At 40.9% G+C, this 6,489-nt stretch overlaps 1 pseudogene; it reads right to left on the bottom strand.

Moving 5' to 3' along the window:
• Positions 1–4,612: 4,612 nt before the first annotated feature.
• Positions 4,613–5,902, bottom strand: LOC114896536 (annotated as a pseudogene).
• Positions 5,903–6,489: the final 587 nt, after the last annotated feature.

Genomic DNA, 6,489 nt, shown 5'->3' with positions numbered 1-6,489 from the left:
TTGCTTTAGTTGTAAGTTGAGGTTGTTTATTTGAGATGTTTCTTGTTTCTTGAGGTAGGACTGTATTGCTATAAACTTCCCTCTTAGAACTGCTTTTGTTGCATCCCATAGGTTTTGGGTCATCATGTTTTCATTATTATTCGTTTGTAGGTATTTTTTGATTTTCTCTTTGATTTCTTCAGTGATCTCTTGGTTATTTAGTCATGTATTGTTTAGCCTCCGTGTGTTTGTGTTTTTTTACAGTTCTTTTCCTATAATTGATATCTAGTCTCATAGCGTTGTGGTTGGAAAAGGTACTTGATAAGATTTCAATTTTCTTAAATTTACCAAGGCTTGATTTTTGACCTAAGATATGATCTATTCTGGAGAATGTTCCATGAGCACTTGAGAAGAAAGTGTATTCTGTTGTTTTTGGATGGAATGTCCTATAAACATCAATTAAGTGCATCTTGTTTAATGTGTCTTTGAAGCTTGTGTTTCCTTATTTATTTTCATTTTGGATCACCTGTCCATTGGTGAAAGTGGGGTGTTAAAGTCCCCTGCTACGATTGTGTTACTATCGATTTCCTCTTTTATGGCTGTTAGCATTTGCCTTACGTACTGTGGTGCTCCTGTTTGGGTGCATAAATATTTACAATTGTTATATCTTCTTCTTGGATTGATCCCTTGATCGTTATGTAGTGGCCTTCTTTGTCTCTTGTAATAGTCTTTATTTTAAAGTCTATTTTATCTAATATGGGAATTGCTACTCCAGCTTTCTTTTGATTTCGATTTGCATGGAATATCTTTTGCATCCCTTCACTTTCAGTCTCTAATGTCCCTAGGTCTGAAGTGGGTCTCTTGTAGACAGCATATATATGGGTCTTGTTTTTATATCCATTCAGTCAGTCTATGTCTTTTGGTTGGAGCATTTAATCCATTTACATTTAAGGTAATTATCGACATTTATGTTCCTGTTACCATTTCTTAATTGTTTTGGGTTTGTTTTTGTAGGTCTTTTCCTTCTCTTGTGTTTCCTGCCTAGAGAAGTTCCTTCAGCATTTGTTGTAAAGCTGGTTCTGTGGTGCTGAATTCTCTTAGCTTTTGCTTGTCTGTAAAGGTTTTAATTTCTCTGTCGAATCTGAATGAGATTCTTGCGTGGTAGAGTGATCTTGGTTGTAGGTTTTTCTCTTTCATCAGTTTAAATATGTCCTGCCACTCCCTTCTGGCTTGCAGAGTTTCTGCTGATAGATCAGCTGTTAACCTTATGGGGATTCCCTTGTATGTTATTTGTTGCTTTTCCCTTGCTGCTTTTATTTTATTTTTTATTTATTTATTTTTTTAAACTAATAAATGTATTTATTTTTGGCTGTGTTGGGTCCTCGTTGCTGTATGCGGGCTTTTCTCTAGTTGCGGTGAGCAGGGGCTACTCTTTTTTGCGGTGCGCAGGCTTCTCATTGCGGTGGCTTCTCTTGTTGTGGAGCATGGGCTCTAGGCACGAGGGCTTCAGTAATTGTGGCACGTGGGCTTAGTAGCTGTGGCTCGTGGGCCCTAGAGCGCAGGCTCAGTAGTTGTGGCACAAGGGCTTAGTTGCTCCATGGCATGTGGGATCTTCCTGGACCAGGGCTTGAACCCATGTCCCCTGCATTGGCAGGCAGATTCTCAACCACTGGGCCACCAGGGAAGCCCTTCCTTGCTGCTTTTAATATTTTTTCTTGGTGTTTAATTTTTGATAGTTTGATTAATATGTGTCTTGGTGTGTTTCTCCTTGGATTTATCCTGTATGGGACTTTCTGTGCTTCTTGGACTTGATTGACTATTTCCTTTCTCATGTTAGGGAAGTTTTCAACTATAATCTCTTCAAATATTTTCTCAGTCCCTTTCTTTTTCTCTTCTTCTTCTGGGATCCCTATAATTCGAATGTTGGTGCATTTAATATTGTCCCAGAGGTCTCTGAGACTGTCCTCAATTCATTTCATTCTTTTTTCTTTATTCTGCTCTGTGGTAGTTATTTCCACTCTTTTACCTTCCAGGTCACTTATCCATTCTTCTGCCTCAGTTATTCTGCTATTGATTCCTTCTAGAGAATTTTTAATTTCATTTATTGTGTTGTTCATCACTGTTTGTTTGCTCTTTAGTTCTTCTAGGTCCTTGTTAAACATTTCTTGTATTTTCTCCATTCAATTTGCAAGATCTTGGATCATCTTTACTCTCATTACTCTGAATTCTTTTTCAGGTTGACTGCCTATTTCCTCTTCATTTGTTTGGTCTGGTGGGTTTTTACCTTGGTCTTTCATCTGCTGCGTATTTCTCTGTCTTCTCATTTTGCTTAACTTACTGTGTTTGGGGTCTCCTTTTCGCAGGCTGCAGGTTTGTATTTCCCATTGTTTTTTTGTGTCTGCCCCCAGTGGGTAAGTTTGGTTCAGTTGGTTGTGTAGGCTCCCTGGTGGAGGGGACTGGTGACTGTGTTTTGGTGGGTGGGTCTGGATCTCATCTTTCTGGTGGGTAGAGCTGTGTCCAGTGGTGTGCTTTATGTTGTCTGTGAAATTAATATGATTTTAGGCAGCCTCTCTGCTAATAGGTGGGGTTCTGTTCCTGTCTTCCTAGTTGTTTGGCATGGGGCATCCAGCCCTTGGAGCCTGCTGGCCTTAGGCTGGAGCTGCATCTTAGCGTTGGGACAGAGATCTCTAGGAGAGCTCTAGCTGATTGATATTACGTGGAGCTGGGTGGTCTCTGGTGGTCCAATGTCCTTAACTCGGCTCTTACACCTCAGGGGGTCAGGCTTGACACCAGGCTACAGCACCAAGACCCTGTCAGCCACACGGCCAGGTATGTAGGGATTTTCTTGCCTTTTGGGAAATCTGAGGTCTTCTGCTAGTGTTCAGTAGGTGTTCTGTAGGAACTGTTCCACATGTGGATGTATTTTTGATGTATTTGTGGGGAGGAAGGTGATCTCCATGTCTTACTCCTCTGCCATCTTGAAGGTCCCCTCCACCCCACAGTATTTTGCTTAATTCCTCCTTGTCAACACCTGCCAGGGCCATCCTGTATTTGACTCCCTACCTCCCGTCTCATTCCTCTGCAATCTGCCCTCCAGGGAGTGATTAAACAAACAAACAAAACCACAGTTGGTCATATTTCTCTTCTGCCTAAAAGCTTTCAATGGCTAATGCTTGCTTGCAAAATAAATTTCAAACATCCAGACTTGGCATGGCTGACAAGTTCATTTGTGTTCCTTACAGCCTTGTCTCAGGCCACTTTCCTACACATACCCCGAGCTGTAGTTCACCTGGCCTACTTGTAATTCCAAAAATGTGCCATGGTTCACCTTGCCTTTGTGCTCAGGTATATACTGTTTTCTCCACCTAGAACATCCATCCACTCCCTCGTCCTCCACCTCTCTGCATAACCCTTATGTGTTCTTAGGGACTTAGCTAGACTGTCATCTTCTCTTGGAAGCATGTCCTGACTGCCCTGAGCTGACTTGGAGTCTTCTCTTTTATAGTTTTCCCTTATCAGCCTGTCTCAATATTGATTTTCTCATATGGTACCCTTACCAGGCTAATTATCACAGGCAGGATCTGGGTCCAGCACGTGTGTGATACATAGGAGGGATAAAAGGTATGTTGAATGAATGCTCCCTGCCTGGAAAATTATTCTTTCTCAGCCCAAGTCATGGGGGTTGATAGATAACTCCTCCCAGCATTGACAGTAATGCTCTGAGGGCTCCATGAGACTCCAGGGTTGGAGAGAAAAGACCAGTTGTTTGAGACCTGAAAGTCAGAGCCTGTTAGAGAGACATTAGAGATATAAAAAGAACAGTAATGATAATGAAACTGGATTATTCGGTGTGGCTACTTGTCAGGGAAACTGGTAGACATCTCTTGTTGGTGACTTCTGGCAATGTTTTCCCTTTCTTTTTTTCCTTTATTTTTTTTTGAATATTTAAGACATGTTTATTTCCATAGCTTCATTTCCCACTGTAATACATTGCTTCTCCATTTAATATATGAATTTCATATATATACTGCCTTACTTTGGTCAACTATATAACTATACTTCAGACTGTAGACCTCAGTAGAACCTTAAAAATCTAAACACAAATTCTACCTCTAACCACCAAGACTTTGGGGATTAAAATAACTGACAGGCCATCATTTTTTACTTACATCAGTTCAGTTTATACATGTTTAACTTATTCTAATGACTGTTTCCAATGTGAAAACCAAGTTTAAAATAACTTGATCAACTTGTTTCAAACACAGCTGTTCACATACCATACTCCAGCTCCACCCATGTAAGTAAATCCTGTATCAGAGATAAAAGCTACTTAGCATAAATTCAGTGAAGTTGAGCGTTTCATAAACAGCATGAAAATATGGGTTGAAGAAAATTTTCCAGGATGCTACTATAAGTAGCTTTTTTTCTGCAGTATTAGCACAGTAAAATAAAATATTAAATTTATTTAAAATATAGGTATGAGATTATTCCATTCTGTCCAAACCTATTAAATACCTTCCAAAAGTTTTGTAATTCAGTCCTAGAAATTCTTGGAGCTGAGAGCATTTCCTGTTCAGAAATGTTACCTCTATAAAAGCTCCCAGGAAATTTCAGAAAAATATAATCTTCTAATTTAAAAGTTGATCGAAAAAAAAAAGTTGATCGATTTGCCAAATGATGCAGCCAGGTTTGCTTCTCTAAAAGCTTCTGGTAAGGACGGATGTGCATGACAGACTCTAGCTATATCTTCACAGGATGCTCCATATTCCAGTGCAAGAGCAGCTTCATTTATCATTTCACCAGCACCTGGTCCTAGAATATGTGCTCCCAATACTCTGTTTGTTGATTTCTGCCCAAGTATCTTCACCATGCCATCTGTGTCAGCGTTTGTCTTAGCTCTGCTCTTAGCAGCAAACGGGAATTTCCCAAATTTGTACTCAATAACCCTCTTCTTTCAACTGCTCTTCTGATTTGCCAACCCAAGCAACTTCAGGGTGTGTGTAAATCACGGATGGTACACAATTGTAGTCAATGTGCACAGCGCCACCAGCCATCCCTTCAACACAGATAATGCCTTCATCCACTGCTTTGTGAGCCAGCATTGGACCAGCAGCCACATCGCCAATTGCATAGATATTTGGAATTTTAGTTTGGAATCTGGTATTTACTGGAATTCTACCTCTAGGATCCAGCTCAATTCCAAGCTCCTCTAGTCCCAAATTCTTAGTAAAGCGTCGTCGGCCAATGCAAACCAGGAGTACGTCACAAGTGACAACTTCAGCTTTACCACCAGAAGCAGCTTCAATAGAAACATCAATTTTTCCATCTGACTTCTTAGTATCACCTTCAATTCAAAGAGAGTGATGGAGATCTCTGGTAGAGCTGTGGCTATAAGAATGTTCTTTGTATCAATAACTTGACTGCTGCCATCGGTTTTTGTAGCTGTGACCTGATTATCTTTCCATATCCATTTACATGAGCAACCTTATTCTGTTTGAACAAGTGGGCAATTCCACCTGTTAAAGGTTTGACTGCATTACTCTTCTGCTCCATCATCTTCTCTAAATTCAAGCGAACTTCAGACATTTCAATTCTTCTAGATGTAAAATCTTTTCCATGGGCCATATGGTAATAATGAGAGTTGTTCAATAAAGCCTTAGAAGGAATACAACCAACTTTCAAGCATGTTCCACCGAGTGTTTCATTTTTCTCAACGCAGACTGCCATGAAGCCTAACTGGGCAGCTTTGATAGCAGCAACATATCCTCCAGGACAAGAACCTATCACTGTTAACATCAGCATCAATTGGTTGATCTGCATAAGTTCTCAGTGGCACTGCAGAAACTCCTTGCAGACCGTGAGATGTTCGATTGAAATGGCCTCTCTTAGCCAAGGAACAGTACACACGACTCCAGCTTTGCATCTTGCCGCCGGACTTTCCTTTCCACCAAAGCTTTCACCTCCGCTAAGCGTCTCTGCCGCCTCGCCAAGGTCTCCTCCCTTTCTTTTAATAAGAGTACCTTATTACTACCTATTCCACCAACCCAATCCCTGTGTTATAGGTGGGGCTGATCCCAGGCTCCCATGCCATTGGTCGGCACATGACTTGGGCCTGTCCAGTCAGAACATCCCATTCCCTTTCCCTGAGCAATTGGTTCAGAGATAGGTGCATGACCTGCGCCAGGCCAATGACACTAAACACAGGACTTTCTCTGGAGCTAAATAGAGACAGATTTTTTTTGTTGTTTGGTGGAAATAAAGGTAGATGTATAAGCCTGCAGTGACTGGTTGCCAGCTTGGGCTCAATATGGGAAAAGACTTGAGAATGAAGGAGGAGTTGAGAGGCAGAAAACCAAATTGCTGCTGTTGCTGTTAGAGTGCCCAATCCAACTTTGCATTAAGCCAGGCCTGTTTTGTTTTGTTCTTCTGGTTACGTGATAAAATAATTTCCCCTTTTTGAGTAAGGTGATTCAATCTGGGTCTCTGTCGCTTGCAACCAAAAGATGTTTA

The sequence above is a fragment of the Monodon monoceros genome, unplaced genomic scaffold (genome assembly GCF_005190385.1).
Source record: "Monodon monoceros isolate NGI ecotype Baffin Bay Population unplaced genomic scaffold, NGI_Narwhal_1 Super_Scaffold_16, whole genome shotgun sequence".
In the NCBI taxonomy this organism is placed as follows: domain Eukaryota; kingdom Metazoa; phylum Chordata; class Mammalia; order Artiodactyla; family Monodontidae; genus Monodon; species Monodon monoceros.
This window is presented reverse-complemented; position numbering and strand designations above follow the sequence as displayed.